This window comes from Choloepus didactylus, chromosome 4, assembly GCF_015220235.1.
Source record: "Choloepus didactylus isolate mChoDid1 chromosome 4, mChoDid1.pri, whole genome shotgun sequence".
Taxonomy (NCBI): Eukaryota; Metazoa; Chordata; class Mammalia; order Pilosa; family Megalonychidae; genus Choloepus; species Choloepus didactylus.
Window position 1 is genome coordinate 70,792,470 of NC_051310.1, and position 12,491 is coordinate 70,804,960.

Sequence of the window (12,491 nt, forward strand, 5' to 3'; positions counted from 1 at the left end):
ATTTGCAAACTCAGCAGCACCCCACTCCTGGTACCAAATCTGTTCCAGTTTGCTAATGCTGCCATTATGTAAAATATCAAAGGGGGTTTATTTGGTTACAAGGTTATGTTGTGAAGGCCATGAAAATGTCCAAATGAAGGCATCAACACAAGTATACCTTCACTGAAGGAAGGCTAATGGCATCTGGGAAACCTCTGTTAGCTGGGAAGCCAAGTGGCTGGTGTCTGCTCATCCCAGGTTGTGTTCCAGCTCCTTTCTGTGGTTTCTGATGCCATTCCTCACACGGGGCACCAATTGTGGTTTCTGTCCAGCAGTAACCACGGTGATGCAATGAATTACTCGAGACAGAAGTCAAGAGAGGCGAGAGTGAGAACAACTCAAGGGAGAGTGTCCTCCCAAGCAATTCTCATCTCAGTTTTTATTGAGATTTTCAGGGCAGGGATATGTGCTGACATTCAAAGCTGTTTAGAGAGGCAGGAGGGGAGGCAGGATATTTTGACCTTAATAACACAAAGATCAACAGGCAAGTAGACAACAGATAACCCTGGCCTTGGGAGTGGAATGGACTACGTGCAAGAACATAGCATAGCAAAGCAAGACATTTTAGTTTACAATATTTTATCTACAGAATTACCACACCTCTCTCAGATCCTGTGCATTCTTCAAAGTGTCTCTCTTGGCTGCAGCACCTCCTTCTGTCTGTGAACATTTTATAGGACTCCAGTGATTCAATTAAAACCCACCGTGAATGGGTGGGGTAACACCTCCAAGGAAATTATCCAGTTAAAAGTCTCACCCATAGTTGAGTCACATCTCCATGGAAACATTCAATCAAAGGATTCCAACCTAATCAACACTAATACATCTGCCCCCACAAGATGGCATAAAAGAACATGGCATTTTGGGGGACATAATAGATCCAAACTGGCATAAAGTGTATGGGGTCCCAAATAGCCAAAGCCATCTTGAAAAAGAACAATGTTGGAGAACTCACACTTACTGATCTTAAAACTTATTACAGGAAAATCTGATTGGGGTAATCAAGGAAACCAGATGCCTAAGCAACAAAAAATTATATTTACAAAGAAAAATGAAGATATGGCCCAATCAAAGGAAACTTACACTTCAAATGAGATACAGGAGTTCAAACAACTAAATAAAGATGTTCAAACAAATCTTCTAAATCAAATCAATGAGCTGAGGGAAAATGTGGCAAAAGTGATGAAGGATATAAAGAAGACACTGGATGATCACAAAGAACAATTTGTAAGCTTGAAAAAACAAATGGCAGAACTTATGGAAATGGAAGGCAAAATAGAAGAAATGAAAATCACAATGGAGAAATACAACAGCAGATTTCAAGAAGCAGAAGAAAAGATCCATGAACTAGATGACAGGACATCAGAAATCCTACACGCAAAAGAACAGATAGGGAAAAGAATGGGAAAATATGAGCAGGGTCTCAGTGAACTGAAGGACAACCTAAAGTGCATGAATATATCTGTCATGGATGTCCCAGAAGGAGAAGAGAAGCAAAAGGGGACAGAAAGAATAATGGATGAAATATTCATTGAAAATTTCCCACCTCCTATGAAAGATATAAAATTACAGATCCAGGACACACAGTATATATCCCAAACAGAACAGACCCAAATAGACTTACTCCAAGACATTTAGTAATCAGATTGACAGATGTCAAAGACAAAGAGAATTCTGAAAGCAGAAAGAGAAAAGTGATCCATCATATACAAGGGAAGCTTGATAGGACTATATGCAGTTTTCTCACTAGAAACCATGGGGGTGAGAAAGCAGTGTATGATATATTTAAGATACTGGAAGAGAAAAACTACCAACCAAGAATTCTATTTCAAGCAAAACTGTCCTTCAAAAATGAGGGAGAGTTTAAAATATTTTCAGACAGACACTGAGAGAGTTTGTGAACAACATACCTACTCTACAAGAAATACTAAAGGGAGTACTACAGGCAGATAGGAAAATCAAGGAGAGACAGGTTTGGGGAAGAGTGTAGAAATGAAGACTAACAGTAAGGGTAAAAAGAGACAGAGGGGAAAAGAAGAACAAAATAAAATATGACATAATATCCCAAAGACAAAATGGCAGACAGTAACATTATGCTGAGTGAAATTAGCCAGAAACAAAAGGACAAGTACTAATATGAACATTGATAAGAAAATGTGCAGGTTTGAATATTTTATGTGCCTAAAAAAGCCAGGTCCTTTAATCCTATTCTGTGGGGGCAGATTTAATTGTGTTTTTGATTACGGTGGAAACTTTTGTTTGAGTGTTTCCATGGAGATGTGATTCACTCAACTGTGGGTGACAGTTTGGATTAGATTATTTCCATGGAGGTATGGCTCCACCCATTCAGGGTGGGTCTTGATTAGTTCACTGGAGTATTTAAGAGAGAAACTAAGAGCCAACACAGACTCAGATGCTTGCTGATGCTTGGAGATGACTGAAGATGCAGACAGAAGGATGTTTGGAGATGCTAAGCTAAGAGATGAAGCCCAGAGTTTGGCCCAGGAGAACCAAGCAGAAAGCTGAGAGAAGCTAAGACAGACACTGTACCAGTTTGTATATATATTAGGTCTCCCAGAAAAAGCCATATTCTTTAATGCAATCTTGTGTGGGCAGATGTATTGGTGTTGATTAGATTGTAATTCTTTGTTTCCATGGAGATATGACCCACCCAACTGTAGGTGATAACTCTGGATAATTTCCATGAAGGCATGGCCCTGCCCATTCAGCGTGGGCCTTGATTAGTTTACTAGAGCACTATATAAGCTCAGACAGAAGGAGCACTCTTGCTATAGCCAAGAGGGACACTTTGAAGAACGCACAGGAGCTGAGAGAGGAGCTGCAGCTTACAGAGCAACATTTTGTCGATGGCCTTTTAAAGCAGACTTTTGCTCCAGAGAAGCTAAGAGAGGACAAATGCCCCAAGAGCAACTAAGAGTGTCATTTTGTAGGAGCTGAAGCCTAGAGAGGAACATCCTGGGAGAAAGCCATTTTGAACGCAGAACTTTGGAGCAGATGCCAGCCACATGACTTCCCAGCTAACAGAGGTTTTCCAGACACCATTGGCCACCATCCAGTGAAGGTACCCTATTGTTGATGACTTACCTTGGACACTTTATGGCCTTAAGACTGTAACTTTGTAACCAAACCCCCTTTAAAAAAGCCAATACATTTCTGGTATTTTACTTAATGGCAGCATTAACAAACCGTAACAGGCACCAAGAGACTATTTGGAGACAAACATTTTGAAACACAACCTGGGATCAAAAGACTATCAGATGCCAGCCACGTGCCTTTCCAGCTGACAGAGGTGTTCCAGACACCATTAGCCATTCTTCAGTGAAGGTATATTCTTGTTAATGCTTTAGTTTGGACACTTTCATGGCCTTAGGACGGTAAATTTGTAACCAGATAAACCCTCTTTATAAAACAAACAAACAAAAACTTATTATAAAGTCAAAGGAATCAAAACAGTCTTGTACTGGCACAAGGACAGAATATAGAGCAACGGAACCAAATTGACAGCTCAGAAATCAACCCTCATATTTATGGCCAACTTTTGTTTTTTTAATTCAGTTTTATTGAGATACATTCACATACTATACAATCATCCATGGTGTACAATCAATGGTTCACAGTACCATCTTATAGCTGTGCATTCATCACCCCTATCTATTTTTGAACATTTTCCTTACACCACAAAGAATCAGAATAAGAATAAAAAATAAAAATAAAAAAAGAACACCCAAATCACTGCCTCCATCCCACCCTATTTTTCATTTAGGTTTTGTCCCCATTTTTCTATTCATCCATCCATACACTGGATAAAGGGAGTGCGATCCACAAGGTTTTCACAGTCACACTGTCACCCCTTGTAAGCTACATTGTTACACAACCGTCTTCAAGAGTCAAAGCTATTTGGTTGGAGTTTGGTAGTTTCAGGTATTTACTTCTAGCTATTCCAATATATTAGACTCTAAAAAGCGTTATCTATATAGTGTGTAAGAATGTCCACCAGAGTGACCTCTGGACTCCATTTGAAATCTCTCAGCCACTGAAGGTTTATTTTGTTTCATTTTGCATCCCCCTTTTGGTAAAGAATATGTTCTCAATCCAAAAATGCCAGGTCCCGATTCACCCCTGGGAGTCATATCCTGTGTTGCCAGGGAGATTTACACCCCTGGGAGTCAGGTCCCACATAGGGGGAAGGGCAGCAAGATCACCCGCAAAGGTTGGCCAACTGACTTTTAACAAGGGGGCGAAGACCACTCAATTGTGAAATAACAGTCTCTTCAACAAATGATGCTGGGAAAACTGGATCCCCATTGGCCAAAAAAATAACAAAACAAAAAAATGAATGGTGGCTCCTACCTCAGACCCTAAAAAAAAACTAATTCAAAATGGAATAAAGATCTAAATATAAGCTTCAGAATTATCAAATTCCTAGTGAAAACACAGGGAAGCAACTTACCTTGCATTATGCAATGGTTTCTTAGAATATACACCCAAAGCACAAGCAACAAAAAAAAAATATAGACAAATGGGACCTCATCCAAATTAAAAACTTTTGTGCCTCAAAGGACTTTATCGTGAAAGGAAAACAACAACCTACACAATGGGAGAAAATATTTGGAAACCACATGTTCCAGTATGTTAATGCTGCCATTATGCAAAATACCAGAAATAGATTGGCTTTTATATAGGGGATTGTTCTAGTTTGCTAATGCTGCCAGAATGCAAAACACCTGAAATGGATTGGCTTTTATAAAAGGGGGTTTATTTGGTTACAAAATTACAGACTTAAGGACATAAAGTGTCCAAGGTAATGCATCAACAATCGGGCACTTTCACCGGAGGACGGCCAATGGTGTCTGGAAAACCTCTGTTAGATGGGAAGGCAAGTGGCCGGCACCTGCTCCGGGGTTCTGCTTTCAAAATGGCTTTCTCCCAGGATGTTCCTCTCTAGGCTGCAGCTCCTCAAAAATGTCATTCTTAGTTGCTCTTGGGGCACTTTTCCTCTCTTTCCTTCTCCAGAGCAGAAGTCAGCTTTCAAAAGCTGTCTCCAAAATGTCTGTGTAAGCTGAAGCTCCGTTCTCAGTTCTAGTGCATTCTTCAAAAGGAGTGAATTCCTGTGTTTTCACTAGGAATTTGATAATTCTGAAGCTTATATTTAGATCTTTATTCCATTTTGAATTAGTTTTTTTTTAGGGTCTGAGGTAGGAGCCACCATTCATTTTTTTGTTTTGTTATTTTTTTTGGCCAATGGGGATCCAGTTTTCCCAGCATCATTTGTTGAAAAGACTGTTATTTCACAACTGAGTGAGCTGTAGCAAGCTCGCTTCTTCTGTCTGAGCTTATATAGTGCTCAAACTCATCAAGACCCACAATGAATGGGCGGGGCCACACCTCCATAGAAATTATCCAATTAGTCATCACCCATAGTTGGGTGGGGCACATTTCCATGGAAACAACCTAATCCAGTGTTCCAACTTAATCCTCACTAATATGTCTGCCCCCACAAGATTGCATCAAAGAGCACGGCTTTTTCTGGGGGACATAATATATACAAACCAGTACAGGGATTTATTTGGTTACAAATTTACAGTCTGAAGGCCATGAAAATGTCCAAATTAAGGCATCAATACAAGTATACCTTTACTGAAGGTAGGCAAACGGTGTCCAGAAAACCTCTGTTAGCTGGGAATCCATATGGCTGGCATATGCTGATCCCGGTTTGTGTTCCAGCTCCTCTCTCAGCTCCTGTGCTTTCTTCAAAAGGTTGCTCCTGGGGTGGTTTGTCCTCTCTTAGTTTCTCCAGAGCAAACACTAGGCTAGCATCCCCAAAGTGTTATCAAAAGTCTGCTTTCAACAGCTATCTCCAAAATGTCTCTCTGAGATATTCTCTAAAATGTCCCTCTCAGCTGCTCTGAGGTCCTTCTGTTTGTGAGCTCTTTAATAGGGCTCCAGTGATTAAATCAAGATCCATGCCAAATGGGCGGGGCCACACCTGCATGGAAACCATCTAAAGGTATTACCCACAGTTGCGTGGGCCACATCTCCATGGAAACAAGCCAATCCAAAGATTCCAACCTAATCAATACTGATACCTCTGCTCCCACAAGACTGCATCAAAGAACATGGCATTTTGGGGGACATAATACATCCAAACTGGCACACCACATATCCAGTAAAAGTTTAATATCCAGAATAAAAAAAAAATCCTTCAATTTAGCAACAAAAATACAAAGAACCCAATTAAAAAATGGGCAAAAGATCTGACAGACATCTTTCAAAGGAGATATACAAATGACCAGATAGTACATGAAAAGATGCTCAACAACATTAGCCCTTAGAGAAAAGCAATGCAAAACCACAATAAGATACAAGCTGACACCCACTAGAATGGCTCCTATTTAAAAAAAAAAATGGTAAATTACAAGTTTTGGAGAGGATTTGGAGAAGAGGAACACTCATTCATTGCTGATGGTGATGAAAAATAGTGAAGCCACAGGAAGATAGTTTGGCGGTTCCTCATAAAGCTACTTATGGAATTACCATATAACCCAGCAATCCCACTACTGTGTATATACTGAAAAGAACTGAAAGTAGGGACTTAACAGATATTTTCAAACCAATGTTCTTAGCAGCCTTATTCACAGTTGCCAAAACATGAAACCTAACCAGGTGTTCATCAACTGATGAATAGATAAAAAAAATGTGGTATATACATACCATGGAGTATTATTCAGCATAAGAAGAAATGAAGTCTTGCTGCATGTGACAACATGATGAACCTTGAGGACATTATGCTGAATGGAATAAGTCAGACACAGAAGGACAAATATTGTATGACCTCACTAATATGATCTAAATATAACTAGCACACTCATGTTGTTAATATCTAGAATGTCAGTCACCAGAAGATAGAATGAGGGCAGAGAATGGGAACCTGATGCCTAATTTCTGAAGAAGTTGTAAGAAGGTTGACTGTAAATGTTTGGAGGTAGATAGAGGTGATGGCAGCACATTACAGGGAATGTAACTAAAAGTGAAAATATGTGGGTGTGATTGTGGTTGAAATGGAAAGCTTAGGGTTGTGTACATCAGTAGAAAGAAGAGGATGAATAGTGAGACTGTGTAACACAGTGAACTCTCTTATGGATGATGAGTGTGGTCAACAGTACAAATGTAACAATGTTCTTCCATAAATTAGAACAAATGTATGATACAATTACAAGGGTGGCAATGGGTAGAAATACACCTAAAGCAAACTGTGGACTGTAGTGAATAATAATATATGAATAGTCTTCCATCGATTGCAAAAAAAAAAAAAACCCAAAACAAAACAGGGACATTATGCTAAGCATTAGCACAGCTTGGGGGCAGAGAGAAGCATTTGCTTTTCAAGCTCCCACATTTCCAAAGGCAGTAGGGTAGGAAAATAAGGCAGTAGTGGTAAACTGGATTCACACTGGTAGATGCTGCTGTCTCACGAGACTCTAGAGATCCATGATAACAGAACTCACTTGACTGAGGCACAATTTTGAATCACGTGCATTATAACATCTGTGGGACTGAATGAGTCATTTAGCTAAGGAAAAAGGCGAGTCTAACACGTAGCATAAGCAACTCAATGTATGAGTGCTGTTTTCTCTGTTACACACTCAAAAAGTGATTATTTTTTAAATTGCCTTTCTTGTGAAAAACAGTCCAGTAAAGAAAGCTAACTGCTAATGCCAGTAATAGATGAGAAGTCTTCCAAAGTGATGTTTTGTATAAAATTAAAGGTGGAATGTTGAATTTGGTACCAGATCAGACGTGAAATAAACAAGTTCACTTATGTGCAATAAGGAAATTAGAAATTGTAATTAGTAAGTCTTCAAGTCAGTGCAAAAACTGGAATTTGGGAGGGAATTTTCTTTATAATATAGTGATATTCACAAATTGGTGGATTCTCAAAGGTCTTGGGACATATACCTTAAGAATCCCACCAAAATATGAACTCAGGATGGGTGGACTTTGGTGCTTCACAGAGTCTGTGTGTCTAGAGCTGTGTCTGGGACACAGTAGGCTGAGAGGCAGGCAGCAGTCAGGGAACGCAGTATCTCGTTGCTCATAATAAGGAATTCATATACTGATCTAAGTACAATGGGAAGACATTGGGCAGTTTTATACAGGGGAGTGACATGACATGATTTCTGTTTTAAAAAGTTACCCTGGCTGTGAAAATGTTCACAACTCTGTGAATATACTAAAAAGCCTTTAGTTGTCCAAACTAAGTTGGTAAATTGTGTGGTATATGAATTATATCTCAATAAAGCTGTTAGAAAGTAAACAGAATGAAAAGAAAAAGGCATAGAGAGGATAGACACCTCTTAACATACCTTCTGTGGTGGTTTGGAACTGTATGTACCCCAGAAAAACAAGTTCTTAAAGTTAATCCATTCCTGTGGGTGTGAATACATTTTAAGCTGGACCTTTTGAAGAGGCTACTTCAGTTAAGATGTGACTCACCTCAGTCAGCATGCATCTTTCTATCCTCACTGGAGTCTTTATATGAAAGTCAGACAGAGAGAAAGACAGAGCCACAGCTGGAGCAGCCAGAAAGCTTAAATCAACAGAATTCAGAAGAGAAGGGAGAGACTAGATGTCATCACGTGCCTTGCTATGTGACAAGTTAAGGACCAAGTATCACCAGCAGCCAGCCTCAGAAAGGCAGTCTTTGGGGAAAAAATATTACCTTGATGATGCCTTGATTTGGACTTTCTTTTAGCCTCAAAACAGTAAGCTAATAAATTCCTATTGTATAAATCAGAGGGAAAAAAAACAAAGGGAAGAAAGCCATGAAATACATGAAATAATAATGTGTAACATTTATCATGCTTAATTCTTCATATTTTTAATTACACATATAACAATGGACATAATAATCAAGCATGTTCTCATATAGTAAATGAAAATAGTCAGGGAAATTGCTTAGCTGTGCAAATGATAAAAAGAAAACATTTATATTTTTAAACTGTAACTGTGAGATCAGGATTGCAAAAATGTGAAGGACATGATAGATACATAAAGAATCTCTATTTAAGGAGAGAGAATACAACTGCAATTTGTGGAAATATACTGTCATTTCAGTAACTCTGTGTTAATTAATGAAATACAGATGCAATAAGTGCCATGCTTAGCAGGAATTTCAGAAAAGCAGAAATATAAAAAAGTCTTGAATACCTGTATTACTATCCTTAAAAATCTTCATCTTTCTATATTACAAAGCTACTTTAATTGTAAATAAATAAATAAATAAATAAATAAATAAATAAAAAACAAAATAGGGCAAGCTAATCAGTATAAAATTGTTTGAAGCAATTTCCCATAGTAAAAGTTATTTGATAAGAGAATTTTTTATTTTGTATTCTGTGTCAGTGTCAAGCAAGAATAAAATATTGCTTAAATATGGTACAACTATATTCATGATCCTTCCCTATCTAATAGGTATTTTCTTCAGTTAAGATATCCTGAAGAAAAACACTAAGTGTAGCTGTGAATATTCTGCATCATCTTTGAAACCAAGATTTATTTTTTTCAATGCACTTCCTTAGACTCAAAAACTATTTTGTTAGAATTCCTCCTGTCAGAATTGGTATGATATGTATGAAAAATCACATTAGATGTACAGATACAGTGTGAATGATTTCAAACAATGTGAATGATGCACTTGAAAAGAAAAAATTCCTAAGGGATACTTCATTGATTTAGTGGAAATCTTTTATTCAGAAAGGCTTAGATTAGTAGGGGCAGCAGCTGGTGTTCAGTGAAAACATTCTCGTTTCCACCTACTCTACAGCTGGGTTAAGGCAGACCCAAGGAGATGAAATTGCTACGGTTGAAGCATGGTTTGATAGGAATTCCAGATTTCTGCTTGAAAGACTATTGTACGTAGTCTTGGATACAGGTGAAATTAGTGAAAATTAGTGGTTGAACAAGTAATAGTTTCAAGAAGATTTTATAGATCATCCAGTCCAAAATCTTAATTTTAGAGATCATAATACTGTGGTCCTGAAAGATTAAAAGACCTCCTAGTTAATGGATGTCACAATTTTCAGGTAAATGGTATCATGCTCTTTTTGAATGGGTAAGTTAAGATTTCTCACTGTAAATTAATTTGCCTGAATTTTCTGTCCCTATTGAATTGCACAAGCAGGCACCTCTGTACCTTGACATGTTTGAACAGTGGAACATCCAAAGATGTGCTACATTATCAAGCATCAACTCAGTAAAGAAGTCCGCTACTAGACATGCTGTTCTTAGTTCTTAACATTCTCCTTTTCTTTTACCCTTTACACTTGCAAGGGCAAATTCACTCATTCATTCAAACATTTTTTGGAGTTACCAGGTTCCAGTCACTGAGATAGGTACTTGAAACTCAAACAAAGTCAAAGACACTCTAGGCTCTCAAGGAACATAAGGGAAGAGAGAAGTGCAAGGACAAGAGAGCATATAGCAAGTGTTTGAGAGGTGATGTGATGGGGAAGGAGTAACCCAGAGGTGGGAGCAATAACCCTACTTGGGGAGATGAGAAAAGACTTCTCAGAGGAGGTACTTGAACTAGTCTAGAAGGTATAATAAAGGCCACACAAAGGGGTTCCAGACACCCTTAAGATGTTTAAGTATTGCCTGAACAATGGGTTCATGTAGAGTGGAAGAAGATGGAGCCTGAAAGGAGGCACGGGCCATATCCAATAAGCTCTGTTCTTAGAGTTCTGATATTATCCCTGGAGAGCCACTGACATATTTAAGCTTCTTAAAAGAACATTCTGTGATAAGGAGAACAGAGGAAGCAAAAAGAACCAAGGATGATATCCTGGAGAGAATCACAGGCAAAGAGCAGGGAAAGGAAGAGGATTCTGCAAAGGAGACTTGAAGAAGAGTGGTCAGAGACACAGGAAGAGGTAGGAGAATGCAGGGTGTGGAACAAAGAAAGCAGTTTCCAGGAGGAAGTGGTAAGCAGTGTGGAAGTAGTAAGCAGTGTGGAAGTCATTTATAAGCAGAACGGTGAAGCCAATTTTGCATTTGGCCATTATGCCAAATTTGACATTAACACAAGCAAAGTAGAGTAAAACGGGGGCAGATACCAGATTTCAGTAGTTGAAGAGGGACTTGGAAGGAAGTGGCAATCCAAGCACAGAAAATTCTTATAAATAAAAGGGATGGATTTAGTAGAGCAAGAGAGATTATGGACAAAAGAGGGAATGATCAAATCTTGAAGAGACAAAAGAAAAAGGAAGGAAGGAAGGAAGGAAAGAAGGAAGGGAGGGAAAGAAAGAAGGAAGGAAGGAAGGAAGGAAGGAAGGAAAGGAAAGGAAAGGAAAGAAAGGAACGAAAGATATTAACGTTAGAAAGGAAGGCTAGCTTATACTTTCAGGCAGGAGGTAAGGAGATGTCTAGATTTAGACAGGTCTCTAGGAATAAGGGTGGCGGTGTGAAGGTATGAAGTGTGTAATGCTAAATAATGATATAGATAACACTAATATTAAAATACTATGACTACTGGATTCAGGGGCAAGATGGCCGCATAGAGAGGAGTGGAAGCTAAGTAGTCTCCCTGGAACAACTACAAAAAACCAGAAACAACTAGTAAATAATCCAGAGTAACTGCGGGGGGACAAACGAGACCATCCATTCATCATACACCAACCTGAATTGGGAGGAATGCCCGAGAACACAGCATAAAATCTGTAAGTAAAACCTGCGGAACCAGGTCGGGAGACCCCCTCCCCCATAGCCCGAGCTGCGGAGCCTCGTGGTGCCACAGGGAAGCTCTCTCCCAGTAAGCGAATACAGCTCAGCTGAGCTCCAACTGGGGTTTTAAGTAGCGAGTGTGAACTGCTCACTACAGGTACACAGCCCCAAAAAACAGACAGAGGCTTTGGGTGACGACTGACCTGGGAAAGCCGGAGGGTTGCCTTGGACTGGGTCTGAAGGGGACTATCTTTTTCTTTTTTGGCTCAGTGGAGAAAGCCCCAGTCATTTTCAGTTTCCAGGGCTGTGACTCTGGGAAGGGTGGAGACACCACAAGCAGAGAGCGAGACCACTGAAATGCTAATGACCTCCACCTGGGGGCTCTGTCTTCTCTAGGAGGAAAGGGGTGGGGCCCTTTCCATTCAGAACCAGACCTCAGAGCCTGGGGGAACACGGCCATACCTCCTCACACCAGTCAAGAATTATAGGCTAACAGGCGTCACCTGCTGGGCAGAAAAGCACAGGGACCCAAGGCATCAAAGGGTGGAGCAATTTTCTAAGACACACCTGCAGGGAAACCAGATACTGAATATTTCTTCCCTCTGGGACCTGAGCCTGTTCTGGTCTGGGAAAACCCGATTTGGATAACCAAGGAAACCATGCCTAGACAACAGAAAATTACAACCTACACTAAGAAAAAAGTTATGGCCCAG